Source organism: Mobula birostris, chromosome 5 (assembly GCF_030028105.1).
Source record: "Mobula birostris isolate sMobBir1 chromosome 5, sMobBir1.hap1, whole genome shotgun sequence".
Taxonomy (NCBI): domain Eukaryota; kingdom Metazoa; phylum Chordata; class Chondrichthyes; order Myliobatiformes; family Myliobatidae; genus Mobula; species Mobula birostris.
This window is the reverse complement of record NC_092374.1, coordinates 47,380,105-47,404,319: the sequence shown is the minus strand read 5'-3', so window position 1 is coordinate 47,404,319 and position 24,215 is coordinate 47,380,105. Positions and strand designations below refer to the sequence as shown.

The 24,215-nt window shown below is 42.7% G+C and overlaps 2 long non-coding RNA genes across 4 annotated transcripts in view; one reads left to right on the top strand and one right to left on the bottom strand.

The window, feature by feature from the left end:
- Positions 1 to 710: 710 nt before the first annotated feature.
- The window catches only part of LOC140197246 (uncharacterized), a 163,571-nt gene continuing 140,066 nt past the window's right edge, over positions 711 to 24,215 (top strand). The window contains exons 1-5 of one of the 3 annotated variants that reach the window (XR_011885889.1): positions 711 to 865; positions 10,290 to 10,454; positions 13,420 to 13,501; positions 13,594 to 13,677; positions 19,392 to 19,938. This is a non-coding gene — a long non-coding RNA (uncharacterized lncRNA). Of the gene's footprint in view, positions 866 to 10,289; positions 10,455 to 13,419; positions 13,502 to 13,593; positions 13,678 to 19,024; positions 19,126 to 19,391; positions 19,939 to 24,215 lie in introns of those variants that run through there. The other 2 variants (XR_011885890.1, XR_011885891.1) reach the window with 2 other exon arrangements.
- Positions 16,508 to 24,215, bottom strand: part of LOC140197247 (uncharacterized) — a 57,262-nt gene continuing 49,554 nt past the window's right edge. The window contains exons 2-3 of the long non-coding RNA XR_011885892.1: positions 18,209 to 18,370; positions 16,508 to 16,618 (exon numbers count right to left, since the gene is read on the bottom strand). This is a non-coding gene — a long non-coding RNA (uncharacterized lncRNA). The remainder of the gene's footprint in view (positions 16,619 to 18,208; positions 18,371 to 24,215) is intronic.

The following is a 24,215-nucleotide window of genomic DNA, read 5'->3' as shown; positions in this document are numbered from 1 at the left end:
TCAGCATTGCCTCCTTGTATTTTCTTAATGCCTTTTTGAAAATCAGGATAGCTCCCTCTACCAATTGAAGATGAAATGGGAAGATGTTTTATGATATATACTATTTCATGAAATCCTTATATCTGCATTCACAAAACAATCTCCATTGCCTAATACTAACATGTGAGGCAATACATGAACTTTGTCTAAATTTGCCAACTATAGCACTTGAAGCAGAAGTATTTATTGGAAATATGCCCACTTACTTTGGATGAACATCTGTTACTGGCTGGAACACCTTTCCCAAGAAAGATCCAAAATTATAACATGGAGTCTACTTTGAAGGAGCAGCGGCACACACATTTTTGTTTTATTGACACCTGCTGCATGAGCCCCTTTGAACTCAATGACAGGGTCCATTTTAGACTGTCACGTACATTATCTGGCTAATACCTTCATTCCAGTAATTCCTGGATGTGTCTCTTGTTTCAAAGCAAATATTCTGTGCTTTGGAGAATAACAGATCCAACTCTTCATGACTCATTGATCTTTCACACTCAGCTCTAACTTTTTGGAATGGTAGGGATTAATTGTGGTTCTCTCTCTGTCGTGACATACTCATGAACATGAGACAGTGCAGACAGGACAGTGTCCATTGTCTGATTTGCACAGAGCTCAGAGACATAGTGTTCTGATGATTCATCATTAGTACTTCACCCTCTATCCCTTCATCAGCTGTTATCTCTGGTACCAGGAAGTGAATTGGACTTCTCTGTTATTTCCCAGCTTTGAAAACAATAATATAATCACATGCTCTAAAACCCAAGATACAACTTTTAACTGAAGGGGAAACCATCTGAGGCTTCGGCTTCTCTTCATGGAACAGGTACGTCAAAGGTTTGTTATCTGTTCAAATAATGAAGTAGTTATTGGCAAAATAGCTATTGCTGTTCCTTTATTTAAAAATGGCAGAAGCGATAAGCCAGGTAATTGTAGTCTGGCAGGGAGGGAAATTATTGGAGACATTTCTAAGAGGGTTTATATACAATTGGAAAGGTGGGGTTGATAATATTTAGTAGATAACATAGCTTTGTAGCTTTGTGCGGGGGGGGGATCTTTCCCACTAATCTGAAGAAAGTTTTGAGAAAGTAATTAATTTAGAAAGGTGATCTGACACATGGCCACATAGCCTTCTTACTCAGTCTCTCCCCTGTAGTGCTCCTATTTGCCCACAGCACCCCTTTTATTTAATCCTATGCCCCACCGCTCCACCTTCCTTTCTTGTGCAATTCCAGCATCTATAATCCTTTGTCACCTCCAATATTACCTCCCACCTCTGTTGCAATTTCTACTTTTTTCTCTGCAACTGTATGCACCCGTCATTTGGCAGGTCTTGCTCCATCCCTTCCCCTCACTGGCGACCTCCCACTATCTTTCAATCCTGAAAAGACTGTCCATATTCCTCCACAGATGCTGCTTGACCCCTGGAGTTCCTCCAGCATCTATGTTGCTCCAGATTCAGTTACACTGTGAGCACTCCTGCTCCAACTAGTGTAACTTTGTGTAATGCTTTAGCATTGGTCTGGTATTAGTATTGGTGCTGCTTCATGTCAAAAAACTCTATCAAGTTGGAAAGACATAACTTGCTCTGCACAAAGCCATGCTGGCTCCCATAATCAGGCCATGGTTTCCAAATGCTCATATATCCTATCCCTAAGAATTTTCTCTAGCTATTTCCCTATAACTGACGTGATTTACTGGTCTATAGTTTCCAGGATTTTCCCCTGTTCCCTTCTTAAATAGAGGTACAAAATTTACCACCTGCCAGTCCTCTGGGACCTTGCCTGTGCATAGAGAGGACAGGAAGATACTGGTCAAAGCCCCAGCAATCTTGGCTCTTGCTTCTCTCAATAATCTGTGATAAATCCCATCAGGCGCTGGGGACTTATCCAGCTTAATACTCATTAGGAGACCCAACACCTCCTCCTCCTTGACCCCTAAACACCCTAACATATTTATGAACTCACCACTGATCTCCTGGTCCTCCATGTCCTTTTTCTTGGTAAATACTGAAGTAAAATACTGTACTCATTAAGGACCTCACTCAACCAAATGTTTCCTCCTTTATCCTTGAGTGGTCCTACCCTCTAGTTACCCTCTTGCTCTTGAAGTATGAGTAGAATACCTTGGGATTTGCCTTAATCCTACTTGCCATGGACATTCTTGAGTTCTTTTCTGGCTTCTTTATACTCCTCATGTGCTCCATTTGATTCTGACTTCTGAAGCTCTACACACGTTTCCTTCTTCTTGACTAAATTCATCAGCTCTGGACGTCCAAGGTTCTCTTATCTTCCCATCCCCGTCCTTCCTTCCTTTCTAAATGGAACATACCTTTCCTGTACTTAGTGCAATAGTGCAACACCCTCCACATGTCTGATGTGGACTTGCCATAGAAAAGGTCTTCCCAATTCATGCATATGAGTTCCTGCCTAATGCTCTCGTAATGTGCCCTACTCCAATTTAAAACTCTCCCACAAGCACCATAGCTCCTGGCCAGGCTCATTACCCAACACCAGGTCTGGTACAGCCCCTCCTCCCATTGGACCGCCTACATATTGATTTAAGAAACTCTCCTGGATACACTTCACAAATTCTACCCCATCTAAACCCCTTGCACTAAGAAGGTCCCAGTTTATACTAGGAAAGTTGAAATCCCTCATGACAACAACATTATTATTTTTGCACATTTCCTTAATCTGTTTGTATATCTGTTTCTCAATGTCCAGGTTACTATTGGGGATCTGTAGTGCAACCTTGTCAGCGTAATTGCACCCTTCCTATTCCTGAGCTCCACACAAATGGACTCAGTGTCTGACCCCTCCATTATGTCCCCCCGAGTGTAGCTGTGATACTATCGCTGATTAGTAGTGCAACTCCCCCCCTCCACCCTTTACCTCCTTCTCTATCTTTTCTAAAACTTTGAAAACCTAGTACATTAATCATTCCTGCCCCTCTCTCAACCAAGTCCCTGCAATGGCCACACCATTGTAGATCTATGTACTGATCCATGCTCTAAGTTCAACACCTTTACTCACAATACTCCTACCATTAAAATACTCACACTTCAAACTGTCGGTCCCTATTTTGATTTTGCCTATCAATAATTTCCCTGACATTTACATTCCCATCTGATCCTTCACTTACTGAGCTCGTGCTCCCATTTCCAGTCCTCTGCAAAACTAGTTTAAACCCTCCTGAGTAGCTTTAGCAAATCTTCCGGCCAGGATAGTGGTTCCCTGCTAGTTCAGGTGCAAACTGTCCCTCTTATACAGGTCACCCCTTTCCCAGAAGAGGTTCCAATGATCCAAGAACATGAAACCCTGCCCCCCTACACCAACTCCTCAGCCACTCATTCATCCGTGCTATCGCCCCATTCCTACCTGCACTAACCTGTGGCACTGGGAGTAATCTTGATCCACTTCTGACACCTCTCTCCCCTTTATCGATCTGTCTGTCTCCATCTCTAGAGACAAACTGATAACCGATATCTTTTATAACTCCTATGGCTATCTTGACTATACCTCTTTTTACTCTGTCTCCTGTAAAAATACCGTTTCATTTCCTTTTTTCAGTTCCTTCGTCTCTGCCACATCAGTTCCCAGGATGAGACTTGCTTCATCCTGAGAACAAATTAAAGATGTCCTCCTTCTTCAAAGAACATGGTTTCCCTTCCTCTTCTCCTCACTTAACACCCCGTAAGCCTCTTCGTCCAGCACATCTTTCTTGACAACTTCCAACAACTTCAACAGGACCCTACCACCAAACACATCTTTATCCCCCACCTTCCTCTCCACTTTCCACAGAAATCACTCCTTTTGTGATTCTTTTATCCCTGCGTGGCCTAAGTGCTACACTTCGCCATTCACCCCCTCCCTCACCTCCATTTAGGGCCCCAAACAGTCCTTCCAGGAGAGGCAACACTTCATGAGGGACCAGATTATTGAACACCTACACTCCATCTGCAAAAAGCAGGATTTCCCAGTGGCCAATCATTTTAATTCCAATCCCCATTTCCATTCCAACATATTGGTCCAAGAATAAGGGGACTGTCAGGTTGGAGGAACAACACCTCATATTCCAGCTGGGAAGCCTTCGATCTGATAGTGTGAACATCGATTTCTCCAACTTCAGATAACAAATTCAGCCCCTTCCTTTTCCCCTTCCCCTTCCCTCTTCTTCAATTCCCAACTCTGGCCCCCCGTACCTCTTCTCTTGCCTATCACCTCCTCCTGGTGCCCCTCCTCCTTCCCTTTCTCCCATGGTCCACTCTCCTCTTCTATCAGAATCCTTTTCAGATCTTTTCCCTTTTCCACCCATCACTTCCCAGTTCCTTACTTCATCCACTCTCCCTCACCCACATGTCTTCGCTTATCACCTTCTATCTTGTACTCCTTCACTCCTCCTGCCTTCTTATTCTGGCTGCTCCCCTTCCTTTCCAGTCCTGACGAGGGTCCTTGGCCTTAAACATTGACTCTTTATTCATTTCCATAGATGATGTCTGACTTGGTGAGTTCTTCCAACATTTTGTGTGTGTGTTGCGCTGGATTTCCAGCATCAGTAGAGTCTCTTGTGATTGTAGTATTGAAGTTGAGTTTAGTGTCATATCCACAAGTACATGTATGTACGGGTGTAGTGAAAAGCTTAGATGCAGTTGGATCACAGGCACATAGCAGCATATAAGCAGCATGCACAAGAGAAACATGAATATAAATTGTACAGATTTTTTACAATAAATAACTAAAAGTGATCAAAGTGGTCTTAGTGTTTCTAAACTGTGGTAATTAGGGTTTGCTAGTTGGTTCAAGAACCGAACAACAGAAGGAAAGTAACTGTTCCTGAACCTGGTGTAATGGGACTTTTGACTTCTGTACCTCCTGCCTGATGTTAGTTATGAGAAGATAGCCTCAATGGTGGGAATTTGTAATGATGGATGCTGCCTTCCTGATGCAGCACCTCCTATCAATACCACCAATGGTGGGAGAGATGCCTCCCGTCAATGCTACCAATGGTGGGAGAGATGCCTCCTGTCAATACTACCAATGGTGGGAGAGATGCCTCCCGTCAATGCTACCAATGGTGGGAGAGATGCCTCCTGTCAATACTACCAATGGTGGGAGAGATGCCTCCCGTCAATGCTACCAATGGTGGGAGAGATGCCTCCTGTCAATACTACCAATGGTGGGAGAGATTTCTCCTGTCAATACCAATGAATGGTGGGAGAGATGCCTCCTGTCAATACCAATGAATGGTGGGAGAGATGCCTCCTGTCAATACTACCAATGGTGGGAGAGATTTCTCCTGTCAATACCAATGAATGGTGGGAGAGATGCCTCCTGTCAATACTACCAATGGTGGGAGAGATGCTTCCCGTCAATGCTACCAATGGTGGGAGAGATGCCTCCTGTCAATACTACCAATGGTGGGAGAGATTTCTCCTGTCAATACCAATGAATGGTGGGAGAGATGCCTCCTGTCAATACCAATGAATGGTGGGAGAGATGTCTCCTGTCAATACCACCAATGGTGGGAGAGATGCCTCCTGTCAATACTACCAATGTTGGGAGAGATTTCTCCTGTCAATACTACCAATGGTGGGAGAGATGTCTCCTGTCAATACAAAATGGTGGGAGAGATGTGCTGGTGATGTATTGGGCTAAGTCCACTACTCTCTGCAGCTTCTTATGTTCCTGAGCATTCAAATTGCTGCACCAAAGCATGATGCAACCAGCCAGGACACTTACATGTTTAGAAGTTTATTAGAGTGTTTGATGACAAGGTGGAACTCCTTAACCTCCGAAGAAAGTGAAGATGCTAGCAGCTTTTCATATGGTTGCACCTATGTGCCAGGTCAAGGACAGGCCATCCGATATGTTAACGCCCTGGAATTTAAGCTGCTGACTCCTTCCACCGCAGATTCGCTCAATATTGACGAGCATGTGTTTCCCCCTCCTTCCTGAAGTCAGTAATCAGCTCTTTAGTTTTTTCTGATATTGAGTGTGAGGTTCAGCGTTATGCCAAGCATTATACTTAATTTTCCAAAAAAGTACTTCCTTCTTTTTAAACATAGACTTGCCTTTTCCATTCTGCTCAATGTATCTTCGCAGATTCTGCAGTTTCTTGATATAATCCAAAAATCCAGCAAGGCTGGGAATTCCCTGCAGCAATCTGTCGAAGGTTCTCTGAAATATAGCATTTCAGACAGAATTCTGAAGTGTAATTAATGATATGTGAGCAAGCTCTTATGTGTGCTGACAGTTAACCACTCTTAGACTGATCATCTACCACAATCTGTTGACATTCATGGCTCACGTAGTGAACTGCTTCCTCCAGACGAAGCGGCAAATAAGTTTTTTTGTTCCTTGAGTATGATACTGTTACAAGGAAAGTATTTGATTAATAGAGAGGCTGTACTCCCTCCAAATCTGGAGAGATTCGTCATACTTTAACACTGGCACCATTCAGAGTATTTATCATTGCAACATAGCATTTTTTATGTATCACATTGTACTGTTGCAGCAAAATGACAAATTTTCACAAGATACCTCTGTGATAATAAACCTGATTGTGATTCAGATTCAGATCCTCAATGAACACATTCAGTCATTTGCTCCCTGAGAAATCTGTCAGATTTTGCTGCCAGTTCTGGTTACATTGAATAAGGAACTGAACTAGGCTTGGAGCTTCAGGGCAAACATGATTTTTTGCCTTTGTGCACTATCAATGTACCTTGCTTATCCTTTTAAACACTTTTGCAGCTCCTTGGCACCTCCTGCGACATCTTTGCCCATCCTATCGTGATTAATATAAATTCTTAGAAGGTGATGAGAAGGTTAGCAGGAGTGAGATAGATCGACTAGTTAAGTAGTGTTGCAACAACAACCTTACCTTCAACAGCAGCAAGACCAAGGGATTGATTGTGGACTTCAGAAAGGGGGAATTGAGGGAACACGCATCAGTCCTCATGGACTGGTGGAAAGGGTGAACAGCTATATGTTTCTGGATGTCAACATCTTGGAGAATCTGTCGTGGGCCCAATACATTGATGGATCTTGTCAATACCATTAGGGAAGAGGTACAGGGGCCTGAGGACCCATACTCAACAAACTTCAGAAACAACTTCTTCCCCTCCACTGTCATATTTCTGACATGGTCTGTGATTGCTCCCTCATTATTTGTTTCTGTTATTAATTACATTATAATTTATAATAATTTTACATCTTTGGACAGTAGAACTGGTGCAAAAAAAAACAAATTTCAAGACAGTGAATAAACCTGATTCTGAACCTCTTCCTTCAATCCAAAGACTTTCTTTCAGCCACCTTCTTTCCTGGTCTAAAACCTGAAAAATCAAAGTTGAAGTCAAGCTTATTATCATATTCACAGATGCATGCGTGCTCTTATACAATCATAAAACTACCTGCAGCAGTATCACTGGGACATAGCATCAGTTGCACAAAATTCACAAGAAAATCCTAAACTGAGAACATGAATTATTCATGAAAGAACAAGATTAGAACAAAACAAAATCCTTTGATCAAAATGATAAAGGTGTTGCTTTACTGACATCGTGACCAGGGTAGTGCAGAAAGGTTCAAGAAGTAGTTGCTCTTGGACCTGGTGGTTGGATCTTTTGGGATGCTGTCCCTCCTGCCCAATGGTAGCTGTCAGAAGATGGTGTGGACCTGATGCTGGAGATCTGTGATAGATGTTGCTTTCTTGATGCAGGGCCTCATGTACTGCAGATATTTTCAGTGATGGGGAGGGATTCATTTTTTGAGCCTACTATTTTTTGTGTCTTCTGATGTCCCTGTGCATTCAAATTACACATATGGAGAAGAACAATGCTTATGTGAGAGTGCTGTTCTTGGACTACAGTTCAGCATTCAACACCATAGTTCCATCCAGGCTCGACAAGAAGCTCAGGGACCTCAGCCTTGACCCTGCCTTGTGCAGTTGGATCCTGGACTTCCTGTCAGATCGCCAGCAGGTTGTAAGAGTGGGCTTCCTCACTGCCAACCCTCTGACTCTTAATACAGGAGCCCCTCAGGGCTGCGTACTGAGTCCCCTCCTTTACTCCCTGTATACCCATGACTGTGTCGCCACCCACAGCTATAATCTGCTAATTAAATTTGCCGACGACACTATATTGATTGGCCTTATCTCAAACAATAATGAGTTGGCCTACAGGGAAGAGGTCATCTCTCTGACACAGTGGTGTCAAGAAAACAACCTCTCCCTCAATGTCGCAAAAACAAAGGAGCTGGTTGTGGATTACAGGAGGAATGGAGACAGGCTAACCCCTATTGACATCAATGGATCTGGTGTTGAGAGGGTAAACAGCTTCAAGTTCCTCGGCATCCACATCACCGAGGACCTCATGTGGTCTGTACACACCAGCTGTGTGGTGAAAAAGGCACAACAGGACCTCTTTCACCTCAGACAGCTGAGGAAGTTTGGTATGGGCCCCTAAATCCTAAGAACCTTCTACAGGGGCACAATTGAGAGCATCCTGACTGGCTGCATCACGGCCTGGTATGGGAAATGTACCTCCCTTAATCGTGGGATTCTGCAGAGAGTGGTGCAGGTAGACAAGCACATCTGTAGTTGTGAACTTCCCATGATTCAGGACATTTACAAGGACAGGTGTGTAAAAAGGGCTCATAGGATCATTGGGGACCCAAGCCATCCCAACCACAGTCTATTCCAGCTGCTACTATCCGGGAAACGGTACCGCAGCATCAAAGCCAGGACCAACAGGCTTCGGGACAGCTTCTTCCACCAGGCCATCAGACTGATTAGGGTGTACTCTATATTACACTGACTGTTTTATTTATTATAAATTACTATGATTGCACGTTGCACATTTAGATGAAGACGTAATGTAAAGATTTTCACTCCTCATGTATGTGAAGGATCTAAGAAATAAAGTCAATTCAATTCAATTTGATTCAAGTTGCTGAACCAGACCATGATGCAACCGGTCGGGATACCCTGAAAGGATAACTCTTGTGGAAACAACACTCATAACAGTGAAGTACTTGTTAATGTTTATTAGAGTATTCCGTGATGTGCTGAACCTCCTTAACCTGATGAGAAAGTAAAGATGCTGGTGTGCTTTCTTTGAGGTTGCATCTAAATTCAACCCAATCATCCCATCCAAATTAATTAAGCTTCAAGACTTGTGCCTCTGGATCCTTGACTTTATAATCAGTAGAGCTCCAACAGTAGGATTGGTAGCAACAGCTTCACCTCAATGACAATAAGCACAGGTGTACCTCAGTGCTGTGTGCTTAGCCCCTGCTCTACACCCTGTACACACGTGGCTGCGTGGCTACGTGCAATTCCAATGCCATATACAAATTTGCCAGAGACATAGCATCCAATATTCTAATGCCCAGGTATTTAAAGCTGCCTTTGCTGATCCAGCATGTTGAGTGAGAGGTTGTTGCTGTGGCTCCACTAAACCAGGTGTCCTGCCTCACTCCTGTACATTGACCAGGTGTGATTCATCCAACAGCAGTAGTGATTTCAGCAAATTTAGGTCTGAGTTCTTGAATGCGGTCTAGTCCACAAGCAATGTAGCCCGAAGTATACTGAATCCGATCCTCTGCCTCTCCCATCCATCTCTTCGTGGTCTGCTTCATTGGTGCTGTACATTTAAATTTCTCTGTATGCATCAGTTAATTGGATTTACCAAAGTGTGAGTAAGCGCTGGAGCAGCAGACATGATTGATGGTGACTAGCAGTGGTCAAGTGTGTGGGTCTGATGTGCATTTAATATTTCATTTGAGTAATCTCATATATATATTTGTTGATTAAGCATTCTTGTTTGTTTAAATAATTCATTACGGCTTTTAGGTATAAATACATGAATTGCATACGTCATTACGCTACCACATAATGGTGCCTGGCTTAAAATAAACACAAAGTTAGAATCACATTTCGGACTCCTGTGTCTTCCTTTGAATTAGGTTAATGTTTTGAAGTTACGAAACATAACAGGGTTCTTTAGTGTGATGTGATGATTGTAGTTAGGCAGAGACCTCTTCAAGCTATCCTTATTAAAGTCTCCTATGAAATGTTCTGGGATACCTTCCTCAATCTTGTTGATTACAGCATTATTTCCTTCTTTTTCCATCTTTTTTTTCTTGCTTTGGTCGTACATGATTTGAAAAATTTTCATCTTAGGCTGCATGTTATATTTTTAATAACAGTTTTGGGCTTTAACAAGTTTATTTATTTTCTTCCAGGCACCTAAGTGAACTTCTGCAAACACGTTCCCTGGAGAGGTAAACCAAAGTGGTGCAAAACACAAAACACTGGAGGAACTCAGTGGGTGAGACATCATCTAGAGAGGAAAATAGACAGTCAGCGTTTCGGGTCGAGACCTTTCTTCCGGACTTGTTGACAACTAGGTATAAAAATGTGAAAGGGAGGGATGGAGCAAGAGCTGGCAGGTGATAGGTGGAACCAAGAGAGAAGGTTGATAGGCAAACAGAGGAGGAGAGAATAGGAAGAGAATGGCATTGGATGCTACGAGGTGACAAAGGGCCAAAGATGATGGCATCTGATAGGAAAGGAAGATAAACCACGGGAGGAGGGGAGTGCAGAGGGGAGTAGTGAGGGAGGAGTGGTGTCTGCAAAAGATCAAGACTGATACTTGCTGAGTCGTGCTGATCTGGAGCTGAACAATGATCAATTATATACATTCAATTATATATTGCAAATTATATACATTTCCGGTTCTTCCGTTGGAAGTTGTCTTGGGGTAGGTGGAGGACTGCAGAGGTCTGAGATGCAGAGAGTTCTGGGTGTCTTACTGCGATATTTGCATAATGAATGCATAATATGGTGCCACAGTAGCAGTGTGGTTGAGTGAGACCCTGTTACAGCTGGAGGTGTCAGTTTGGAGATCAGTCGCGATGTCATCTGTAAGGAGTCTGTATGTCCTCCCACAGGGTGGATGGTGCTCTGGTTTCCTCCCACAGTTCAAAGGCATACCAGTTAATTGGCTAATTGGTCATTGTGAATTGTCCTGTGATTAGGCTAAGGTTAAATTGTGGCTCACTCGGCTGCGTGGCTCAAAGGGCTTATTCTGCACTGTATATCAATGATCAATTAATTAAATGATTAATACACAGGTTCATCCAGTGGCCAACAAAACTACCATAGTATGTCACAACTTAAGTTGTAACATGAGAATGAAAATTTACCAGGGCAAAAGGAAAGCTGGCAATGTCCTCATGAACAAATTGTTTGGGACTCAAAGGGATCAAAATGTTCATGTAATTTGAGAGCTTGGCTTTAGCTTGGGAAACTTTAGGATTTTTAAGATATAGATAATGAATATTAAGCAAGTATGCATGTCATTGCACAAACAGAAATTGATCTTTATAATATTACTTCAGAATAATTTGAAGCTCCTAATACTTTCAAAGGTCTTCCTTTGAACATTTTGATTACATCTTCTGATTCAAAACCACATTATAAGTATGCAAAGAACTGTGAATAACATTTTCCAGAGTTTGCAAGTTTTGAGAAATAGATGTTGATCTTGTAATCAGTAAAGAGTGTTAACGCAAAATTAACACCCACTCTCAATTTGATGGATGTTTACTCTTTGATGTGAATCTAGAACTGTTAAAAAAATAAGAGCTTGCAGTATTATTCTCAGTGAAGCTAGAAGCTAGCTTTGAAGCTGGAGACTGGTGACAGTCTTGACATTTATCCAACAGTAAACGATGTGGAAGAGATAGTATTAAAAGAAAGCAAAACCATTCTGCTGATCAAGCAGTATCTGTTCGGTGGGGGAGGGTGTGTTTACAGAGTGGATTGGAACAAAATTGTCAATGGTTTTGGTTGAAACCCTGCATTATGACTGAAGGGCATCATAGTGGTGAGTAGAGAATGGAGATCATGGAGCATGTCAGTAGTTTGCCAATGGTGACATAAGGTTTTGTTGATTTTATTGAGCAGTTTGGTGATTGTGGGTAGTGCTAACATTTGTGCTGGAATGGTTGCTGGTATGTCTGATCCTGAAAAGACATCTCTGATTGTTCAGGTTAGGGCAATATGATTAACTAGGATGGAGCTGGGAGGAGTTGCTTTAGTCCCTCCAGTGCTCAAAAAATGTTGCTAAAACACTCATCTTTGTCATGCCCACGTTTCCCTCTGTTCTTGAGGTTCCTGGACCTAGTGAACCTAGACAGCTTTTGCCAGACCTGGAAAGGAAGTAAAATACAAGGCACCAAGCTGTGCTGAAATTTTAAGATATTGAAATGATAGTTTTTGCTTGTGGGAGAGTGTTGGCTGCCTATCTAGTCTTAATTCCACCACAAATGAAGCTTGGACACTCTTCAAATTTTTCACCTCTCTTTCAACCCAAACATAACCACTTCTGGGTGTTAAAATTCCTCCGTCTGAGATTTTGCAATTATGCACTCCCAATCAGAGAGTGAGGATGAAGTTTACAGCATGTTATTTCCTTGGTTCTTGATCCAATTTTCTAAGGTGAGCTTCAAAATTGTATTTTTAAATTAATGGCTTGACAAACACCTGTGAGAGTCACTTCCAATACCAACAGCACACACCCTGGCTTGCTGAATGTGATAACACTGACCAACTAATACCACATTGACACATGGACAGGAAAGCCCACCAGTACCTCTACTTCCTCAGGAGGCTAAAGAAATTTGGCATGTCCCCTTTGACCCTCACCAATTTTTATCGATACACCATAGAAAGCATCCTATCTGGATGCACCATAGCATATTATGGCAACTGAGTGCAAGAAACTGCAGAGCTGTGGACGCAGCTCAACACATCATGGAAGTCGGCCTCCTCTTTTAACACTTCTTGCTGCCTCGGTAAAGCAGCCAGCATGATGAAAGTTTCCACCAATCCCAGACATTCTCCCTTTTCTCCTCTCTCATCGGACAGAAGATATAAAAGCCTAAAAGCACATGCTACCAGGTTCAAGCACAACTCTTAGCCTGCTTTAAATTATATCAACCTTTTCTGCAGTACATGAGGACTCTTGCCCTCACAAGCTACCTCACTGTAATATCGTACCTTACTGCCTATACCGCTCCTTCTCTGTACTGTATCACTTTATTCTGTACTTTGTATTGTTCTAGTCTGCACTACTTTAACACACTAGTGTGATGAACTGATCTGTATGGACACTATGTAAGACAAGACTTCAGTACATGGGGCAATAATAAACCAATTTACCAATTTACATCATGTTCTCAGTGTTGTGGGTTCAGATTGAGTAAAGAATGAGATTCATATAATTTATTTGTTTCACTGGAAGAGGAATTTATTCGCAAAACACCAGAATCAAGGTTTGTGCATTTCTGTGTTTTATGCATTTCCCAGATGAGGGCAGCAGGCAGTTTTATCACCTGGATAGGATCACTGTGTTGAAGCCCAAGTAAAGTTCATGAAGCAAACTTGTAAAGTAAGTGAGGGTTTGTGTGAAAGTAATGCATTTGATTTATTTATTGTGGTGTAATACATGCAATTATTGACTTTTTCTTCTCTGTTGTGGAGACATTACAGGAGCACACCCTATAACTAAAGAAAAGCTTGTCATGGTGCATGCTGTATATCTACTAGATTGATACCATAGGTGAGGTAAGTGATTTTTCTTATTGGATGAGTTAAATAGGCTTATATGTATAGTAATTTCAAAGAAAATCTTTTCAAAGTAAGATTTGAACAGGTATGGTGGGGTAAATAAAACTTGGGCAGTTCCTCATGAAAGGACAGACACAGGAAAGGGAGTTGGTCTTCTAGGTTTGCAGACTGAGGAAATCTTGCAAATTTCAAGCCCAGAAGAGAGTGGCTGCTGAGTTGAAGAGAATATTTGAAGCTGAGTTTGACAGAATATTTGTCGCGAAAGAGAATCAAGAGATAATAGGGAAAGACTGGTGAGAAAAGTTCAGTCAAGGTGTCACTGAGGTTGGGGCCACAATCCTTGCAATGTCAAGCTGTGCAAGAACATACAAAGACCCTTTTTTCTCATGTCCATATTCTGGATACTTAGCTCTATGCAACCATCTAGTTCTCTCCCCTGGCTCCCCATCCTTCCTGACATCACTTTCCTGTGCATTAGCACAAATAGTGATGGTAAGATTAAGAGTATCCATACAGCCCCTGCAGTATTGCTAAGTTCAAACCACAGCTGGCCTATTCTTGGATATGTCTTTGGGCATATTTTGGAACAGGGGCATAGGAATCAATGTATACAGAGAACAAATTTCTCAGGCTAACTTATTTCAATAAGTTTGAGTTATCCATGATTTATCCATGTCCAGAGTGGGCTCTGCTGATTATATTTATGACAGCCTTAGTACCATGGGATCTATAGTGTCATGGTATTATAGAGCATGGAAAAAGGCCCTCAGCCCAAAGGGGCCATGCCGTTCAAGGATCCCCATCCAGGCTGGTGCCATTTGCCAGAGTTTGACCCATAAGCTTTTAATATTTCCTATTCATGTACTTGCCCAACTATCTTAAAAGGAGATGATTGGGTAGATTTTGTTTCCGTATACCTATTTAGTTATTATCTCAGTTACTGGTCATCCATTCATGCATGTTATCTGAATTACCCCATGACTTATACCTGAAATACTTAGGTACTTCAAAATTCCTACAATACCTTGTTTACTATATCACATTTTCCCATGACTTACAAATACTCAGAATGCAGCTTTTGCATTTAATTTCCTAACACTCCTACCTTTGGAGTGTTGATGCAATTGTGACGTTAGGATTTCAGCTTCTACGAATGCAGTGTCAATTCAGTTAGTTTTACTTTTGTTGGTTATGAAATAAAGGATAGTTCCTGGCTTTATACAGCAGACCAGTAAGCTGAGTCTATCCTTTGGCTTCTGTGTTCCAACTAATTCTGAATTCACTCTTGGCTAGTGGGCTTGGCTCACGAACACAGCTTAAAAGGCTTTCAATTTTTGTATCTTCCTCCTCTGCTTTGTGAGTGTCTGTTTGACTACTCACAGTGTGTGGCTTGGACACATACTAAGGACAGCAGGATTTCATTCTTCCAGATACAATGCCTGTAAAGCTTTGCCTTCAGCAGGCTCACTAGAGACCTTGCCTTAGGGAAATTATTGCGGAATAGTAATTTAGGGAATTGAATACAAACGTGTCCTTGGTAGGTAAAGAGAGATAACAGTCAGATAAATTTTGCATCCATCTCCAAATTGTACATGCACAGAATGTGTGTAAAGATGTTTTTACCAGAAGTAGAATGTATAAGCGATCATTTTAGGGGAAATTCTACCAATCAGGAAACTGGTCAGGACACTTCCATAAGTAACTAAACTTACACAGCTGGCCTTTTCTGGTCCTAGTCATGCCCTACACATGTTCTCCATTTTCAGCATGACTTAACGTTTTTTTCTGGTGCAAATTACAAGCTTTTCTTAAAGCTCACAGAGAAAGACTTGGAGCTAATTATTCAATTTTGTTGTAGTATGGTAATGAAGTGCTTTGGGTGGTTGGTTATGGCTAGAATTAACACCTGTCTCAACAAGGACCTGGACCTACTGCAACTTGCCTATTGCTGCAATAGGCCTACGGTGGATGCTAACTCATTGGCTCTTCATGCGTCTTGGATCAGCTGGACAATACAAATACCTTTGTCAGGATGCTGTTTATTGACTACATGCTCAATGTTTAAGACAATAATTCATGCAGTCTGATCAAAAAGCCCTAAAACCTGGGCCTCTGTACCTCCCTCTGCAACTGGATCATCGAATTCCTAATCAGAAGGCCTCAGTCTGTGCAGATTGGAAATAACATCTCCAGCTTACTAATAATCAACACTGATGGACCTCAGGGATGTGTGCTTAGCCCACTACACCTCACTTGTGAATCTGTTGGGGTCATCTATTGCATCCGGTGCTCCCGGTATGTCCTCCTCTACATCGGTGAAACCGGATGCAGATTGGGGGACCGCTTCGTCGAGCACCTCCGCTCCATCCGCCACAACAGACAGGATCTCCCGGTAGCCACCCACTTCAACTCTGCTTCACATTCCCATTCAGTTATGTCCATACATGGCCTCCTCTACTGCCATGATGAGGTTAAACTCAGGTTGGAGGAGCAACACCTCATGTACCGTCTAGGTAGTCTCCAGCCCCTTGGTATGAACATTGAATTCTCTAACTTCCGGTAATTCCCTCCCCCTCCCTTTCCCTATCCCAGTTTCACTCTGCCCCCTCCCTCAGCTGCCCATCGCCTCCCTCATGGTTCCGCCTCCTTCTACTACCCATTGTGCTTTCCCCTATTCCTTCTTCACCTTTCCTGCCTATCACCTCCCGGCTTCCCCTCCTCCACCCCTTTATCTTTCCCCTTACTGGTTTTTCACCTGGAACCTACCAGCCTTCTCCTTCCCACCCTCCCCCCACCTTCTTTATAGGGCCTCTGCCCCTTCCCTCTTCAGTCCTGATGTAGGGTTCCGGCCTGAAACGTTGACTGATCATTTCCACGGATGCTGCCCGACCTGCTGAGTTCCTCCAGCGTGTTGTGAGTGTTGCTTTGACTCCAGCATCTGCAGAGTAGAATAGAATATCTTTATTGTCATTGTTGTGGAGCAATGAAACACAGTTTAGCAGCTCAACGTTTTGCAGCATGACAAAGAATATATACACAAAATAAACTCTAAAACCTCAGGAGTGCAATCCAAAATTAATAATATATGGATGGGGGAGGGGGGGTAGGACTATTGCACACCTGCCATTCCTGGAAGTGTGATGCATTTAGCTGCCGCCGTCTTAGGAGGGGGGCAGGAGAAGGGAAGGGGGTGTTATACATTTCACTGCTTGTGGGTAGAAACTGTTAAGGAGTCTCTTTGTTTTCGTCCTTAATGCTCTGTATCTCTTCCCACAAGGTAGAGGGGAAAACAGGTGATGTCCAGGATCAGTGGGATCCTTTGAAATACAAGTAGTCTTCTTTTGAAGTCTGCCAGTATAAATGTCTCTGAGGGAGGGTAATGTTGTGCCAGTAACCCGCTCTGCTACCCTCACCACCTGCTGCAAGTCCTTCCTGTTCTGTTCTGTGCAGCTGGCAAACCACACTGCACAGCAATACGTCAGGAGGCTCTCTATGGTTGTCCGATAGAAGTTGATCAGCAGGTGATGAGGGAGGAGAGCATGCTTTAGCTTCCTTAGGAAGTAGAGCCTCTTTTGGGCCTTCCCCACCTGATAAGAGATATGGGCAGTCCAGATGAGGTCAGCCGAGATGTGAACGCCGAGGAACTTGAAACTCTCTACTTTCTCCACCTCCTTCCTTTATTTGTGCAGAGCAGAGTGCTCCACGCGCTTTGATTTCCTGTATTTTCTGTATTTTTTGTAAACGAAAAGAGTGATTGCTCTCAGCAGTAATCTGCTGAGATGCTTATTCAATAGACAATAGACAACAGGTGCAGGAGTAGGCCATTCGGCCCTTCGAGCCAGCACTGCCATTCATTGTGATCATGGCTGATCATCCATAATCAGTACCCTGTTCCTGCCTTCTCCCCATATCCCTTGACTCCACTATCTTTAAGAGCTCTATCTAACTCTTTCTTGAAAGCATCCAGAGAATTGGCCTCCACTGTCTTCTGAGGCACAGCGTTTCACAGATCCACAACTTCCTGGGTGAAAAAGTTTTTCCTCAACTCCATTCTAAATGGCTTACCCCTCATTTTTAAACTATTCCATTGGTGCCACTGTGATGGCGCTGTTGACAACCTTGCAATCTTCCCAGCTGATGTTTGGTGGGGTTTGCAGCAGTACCAGCCAGCTACTACACCAGTCTCTCCACATAATAAGTGGTGTTTCCTCCCCTAAGAGAGGAGGCAGACTAACAGTGTGAATGTGTTTAACACATCACTTAGAATGGAAGAAAATACGGCAATCAAAAAATCATAATTTGAGTCATAGGGAACATTCTGCATGTTCCCATCAACACCCCCCACCCCCCCCACCCCGGACTTTATCACCTACCCACATACTCGGGGCAATTTACCTCACCAACTCGAACATTTTTGAAATGTAGGAGGGAAATGGCAAATCTAGAGGAAGTGTGTATTCGCAGAGAGAATGTGAAAGCTATGTACATATAGAAACCGAGGTCAGAATTGAACTTAGGTCTGTGATACCTCTGTTAGCTGTGCCAGCATGCCTCTTTTAAGCGAAAATATACACGCCATGACTTTTCCTATGTTGAAGTATTTTCTGTAGGATTTCAAAATCCTAACACTGCTGTGTAGTATCAATGGATGTGGCTGAAGTCTGGCTTTCTGTGAGTCCACGCAGATGCCCTTGAAAAGAACATAAGATATAGGAGCAGGATTAGGCTATTTGGCCCATTGAGTCTGTTCCACCATTTCATCATGGCTGATCCATTTCCCTCTCAGTCCCAATCTCCTTATTTTTCTCTGTATCCCTGACCAATCAAGAATCTATCAACCTCTGCCTTAAATATACGTAAAGACTTGGCCTCCACAGCCACCTGTGGCAACAAATTCCACAGATTCACCACTCTCTGGCTAAAGAAATTCCTCCTCATCTCAGTTCTAAAAGGACATCCCTCTATTCTGAGGGTGTGTCCCTGGTCCTAGACTCTCCCACTGTAGGAAACATCCTCTCCACTTTCACTGTATTGAGACCTTTCAGCATTTGATAGCTTTTTATTTGGTCTCCCCTCATTCTTCTAAATTCCAATGAATACAGATCCAGAGCCATCAAACACCCTTCATATGACAAGCTGCTCAATCCTGGAATCATTTTTATGACCCTGCTTTTTACCCTCTCTAGTGTCAGCACATCCTTTCTAAGGTAAGGGGCCCAAAGCTGCTCACAATACTCTGTGAGGCCACACCGTACTTTATAAAGCCTCAACATTGTATCCTCGCTTTCATATTCTAGTCTTCTTGAAATGAAAGTTAACATCATAATTGCCTTCCTCACCACAGGCTCAACCTGCAACTTAACCCTTAGAGAATCCTGCACAAGGACTCCCAGGTCACTTCATGCCTCAGATTTGATGGCGTATCTTCAGTCCATGGTCAATTGAAGGAGCAGTCTGGTATGGCTGGTTCTGGTGCACAGGTGAGCACACTGCTTCAGAACCCATGGTGGGGGGTGATGATGCCCACATGAGGGGGAACATCAGTGGGCTTACCTTGCTAACCAGGCCATCTCTCAACCGGATAGACATCAGTGCAATGATCTGTTGGCACGTAGCACAATATGCTTCAGCTTCCAGACCCAGAGCTGAGGTGATTGGTAGATTTCAAATTACTGGCATCTGATTCTTCATTCTTCATTATTTTCCTGTAGGTCAGCCCTCTGTACAGTGAGCAGGATTTTGCGCAAAATGGAGAATGCTGTGACTGAGGATGCAAAACTCGATGGGTGAATTGGGTCACCACACAACGGGAAAACATTTTTTCATGCCTTTTTTTCTGCCGCTGAAGGCTCTCCACATACAATGAACACTATTTGCTTTTGGATAGTGCAATAGTTGATAACAGCCGGTGAAGAGACAAGAAAAGAAACCCACTTCATACTTATAGGAAGTCATATGTGAACTTGGAAAGAACAGAAATATTTACCCACAGTACAATAGCATTTCTCTATAATTAATAGGAACTTCACAGTCACGGGACTACGGTACTTCTCTGCCACAATATTGTTATTGTCCTCTTGACTGCAAAGGGGACACTCTCCTGGTCACAAGGTACTTCAAAGGGGAAAATCCAAGTTTCTATCAATATTTTATCACTTTCTTCTTTCTTCTTTACTAAAAAACATGCTCAATTAAAACAAACTATTCTTTATCAAAAAGGCCATTCTATTTTTATTTTTGTTCTGAAGAAGAAAAGTTCCTCCACAATAAACATTTAGTAATGATCATGACTTAAACCTTTGCATCAGGTCAGCTTTTTGGCAGATCCCTGTAATATAGATAGATAGATAGATATACTTTATTAATCCCAAGGGAAATTTGGTTTCGTTACAGCCGCACCAACCAAGAATAGAGCGTAAATATAGCAATACAAAAAAACCCCAACAATCAAACAACAAAATGCAAACTATGCCAGATGGAAAATAAGTCCAGGACCAGTCTATTGGCTCAGGGTGTCTGACCCTCCAGGGGAGGAGCTGCACGTTCGATGGCCACAGGCAGGAACGACCTCCCGTGCTGCCAAGTGTTGTATCACGGTGGAATGTGGCCGATGTCCAACAGTAAAAAGTTCAATATCCAGTCTGCAAACACGTTCCTCGATCATAATATGCCCCGGATTGCACCATCCGTTGTTAACCAGATCAGTAAGCACCCAACTCCTTTACGCTTACCGCTCTCAGTGCACTTCTGGTCAGCTGGAACAGTATTACCCACCGAACTCCTCTTCTCCAAAAATCTCTGTTGTCTTGACCCGGTCCTCTTTCCTCGGCTTTGTGATCCCCCTCTGCATCCTCTGTGTGTTTTACTCCGGATTTCAGCAGGGGTGTTCGCCGCTCTGCTTGCTAAGCCGGCCGGTATTTGCTGGCCTGTGGAATACACAATGCGCCCTTGCTTCTGTCCCAAGGGTCGGGATGTAACCATTACCAGCGCTAAAGAAAACCCAAATAAAACTCTCTCTGCCAGCATGTTAGAGAGGGTGCAGCTTCGACGTGTTACCGTGAGAAAAAAAATACAAAAAATAACGTAAATTAAAAAGTAAGAAGAAGAAAGTAAGAATAGATCGGAACGGCTGTACTAGGCTGCATGCATGACCGGCGCATGCGCACTAAGACTGACTCCCTGTATATTCAAAATCTATTATTCTAAACCTTGAGTACACTCAGCACCTTTAGCCTTCTGAGGTTAAGAATTCTGAAGTCTTATAACCCTCGAAGAATTCTGAAGACTTACAACCTCAGCTCAGTCCTTAATAGTTAACACTTCAACTTGGGACTTGCTCCTTGGTCTAGATTCAATGAAATAACTTTGTGTTCCTCTAAACTATAGTGAGCATAGGTCAATCTTAATCCCTTTATTATAAGACATCTCCCTGACCCCTAGAATCAACTTATTTAAACTGCACTCCTCAAGGTGGAATAATCAACCCCCAACAACTACAAACATTTTTGTTCAGGATACTGATCCTGAACAAACGCTGATCCCCATTGACCACTTAATTCAATGAAAATTATGTATGAATGTGCTGTTGATTAATGGTTTTTGAATAAATAGAATCATTAATTAGCCAACAAAGAAGATGGATCCAAATGTTCTGTGCCCTGTAGTAATTTAGCACATTATCATTTGCTTTCTGCTGATAATCTAATGGTATTAAAGTTATTGAGAAGCATGTCAAATGATATACAATGAATCTGGAATTAAGGAAGAGTGAAAGGTTTGAAAATTAAAACACAAATGGTGTTCAGAAGCCAAGTCCCTTTGCGCAAACATTGACTGCCATTTCCTGTTAGCTGTTCAATGACAAAATCCAGTACAACCTATGATTCACAAACTATCGGTTTAGATAAGATAACACCTTTTGCTCACTGGAGGCGGGAAGTTTAGGAATATCATAGAGTCATAGAAAAGTACAGCACAGAAACAGGCCCTTCAGCCCATTTAGTCCATGCCGAACCATTTAAGCTGCCTAGTCCCATTGACCAGCACTGGGACCATAGCCCTCCGTACTCCTGCTATCCACTTACTTATCCAAACTTCTCTTAAACATTGAAGTCGAGTTTGCATGCTCCATTTCCACTGGCAGCTCATTCTGAAGCTGAGTGAGGACGCTTCTCCTCAAGTTCCCCTTAAACTTTTCACATTTCACCTTTAACCCATGACCTCTAGTTGTAGTCCCACTCAACTTCAGTGTAAAAAGCTTGCTTACATTTAGCCTGTCTATACCTATGTATGTCAGCGTTTGTAATTACTCACAAGCTATTTATATTGGAATCAGAATCAGGATCAGGTTCACGTGAAATTTGTTAACTTAGCAGCAGCAGTTTAATGCAATACATAATATAGAAGAGGAAAAAAATGATAATAAATAAATAAGTACATCAATTACAGTATATGTATATTGAATAGATTAAAAAGTGCAAATAGCAGAAATACTGCATATTTAAAAATACTATAAATTTATAGATGGTGTTCTGAAGGAAGTAGCTGTGGAGATTGCGGAGGCATTAGTGATGATCTTTTAAAAGTCGATAGATTCTGGCATGGTTCCGGAGGACTGGAAGATTGCAAACGTCACTCCGCTATTTAAGAAGGGGGCAAGGAAGCAAAAAGGAAATTATAGACCTGTTAGCTTGACGTCAGTGGTTGGGAAGTTGTTGGAGTCGATTGTCAAGGATGAGGTTACAGAGTACCTGGAGGCATATGACAAGATAGGCAGAACTCAGCATGGATTCCTTAAAGGAAAATCCTGCCTGACAAACCTATTACAATTTTTTGAGGAAATTACCAGTAGGCTAGACAAGGGAGATGCAGTGGATGTTGTATGTTTGGATTTTCAGAAGGCCTTTGACAAGGTGCCACACATGAAGCTACTTAACAAGATAAGAGCCCATGGAATTACAGGAAAGTTACATACGTGGATAGAGCGTTGGCTGATTGGCAGGAAACAGAGAGTGGGAATAAAGGGATCCTATTCTGGTTGGCTGCCGGTTACCAGTGGTGTTCCACAGGGGTCCGTGTGGGGGCCGCTTCTTTTTACATTGTACATCAACGATTTGGATTATGGAACAGATGGCTTTGTGGCTAAGTTTGCTGACGATACGAAGATAGGTGGAGGGGCCGGTAGTGCTGAGGAAATGGAGAGTCTGCAGAGAGACTTGGATAGATTAGAAGAATGGGCAGAGAAGTGGCAAATGAAGTACAATGTTGGAAAGTGTATGGTTATGCACTTTGGCAGAAAAAATAAACGGGCAGACTATTATTTAAATGGGGAAAGAATTCAAAGTTCTGAGATGCAACGGGACTTGGGAGTCCTCGTACAGGATTCCCTTAAAGTTAACCTTCAGGTTGAGTCAGTAGTGAAGAAGGCAAATGCAATGTTGGCATTCATTTCTAGAGGAACAGAGAATAGGAGCAGGGATGTGATGTTGAGGCTCTATAAGGCGCTGGTGAGACCTCACTTGGAGTACTGTTGGCAGTTTTGGGCTCCTTATTTAAGAAAGGATGTGCTGACGTTTCAGAGGGTACAGAGAAGATTCACTAGAATGATTCTGGGAATGAGAGGGTTAACATATGAGGAACGTTTGTCCGCTCTTGGACTGTATTCCTTGGAGTTTAGAAGAATGAGGGGAGACCTCATAGAAACATTTTGAATGTTAAAAGGCACGGACAGAATGGATGTGGCAAAGTTGTTTCCCATGGTGGGGGCGTCTAGTACGAGAGGGCATGACTTCAGGATTGAAGGGCGCCCTTTCAGAACAGAAATGCGAAGAAATTTTTTTAGTCAGAGGGTGGTGAATCTATGGAATTTGTTGCCACGGGCAGCGGTGGAGGCCAAGTCATTGGGTGTATTTAAGGCAGAGATTGATAAGTATCTGAGTAGCCAGGGCATCAAAGGTTATGGTGAGAAGGCGGAGCAGTGGGACTAAATAGGATAAAATGGATCAGCTGATGATAAAATGGCGGAGCAGACTCGATGGGCCAAATGGCCTACTTCTGCTCCTTTGTCTTATGGTCTTATGGTATTTGAGTTATGCCTAACCACACAGTCATCGGTATATAGGGAGTAAAGCAGTGGGCTAACCACACACCCCTGAGGTATACCTCGTGATAATGCTTGAATACTTGGTTAGAACTTGATTTATATAAGTCTCAATTCATTTGGATCATTTTGTGCAAGGCATTAATTGACAAGCATGTCTTGTTCTTGAAAATACTGTAGGTCAATAATAAAGTCCCCAATTCATGGAATTAACTGCTTCCTCATCTATGGCTCTTTATTGACCGCAAGCTGGCTATAGGTGCCCTGCGAAAACAGCTTTGCTCAAAAGTAATTGACTACGGTCAGCACAATATTGTGAGCCAGAGGTCCTGTACTGTGCTATAGTGTTCTAATTTAAAAAAAATTGTTTGCTTCCTGTATTGTTTTTTCACCGGCTGGTGGCACAGTGACATCAGCACCGGACTTCGGAGCGAAG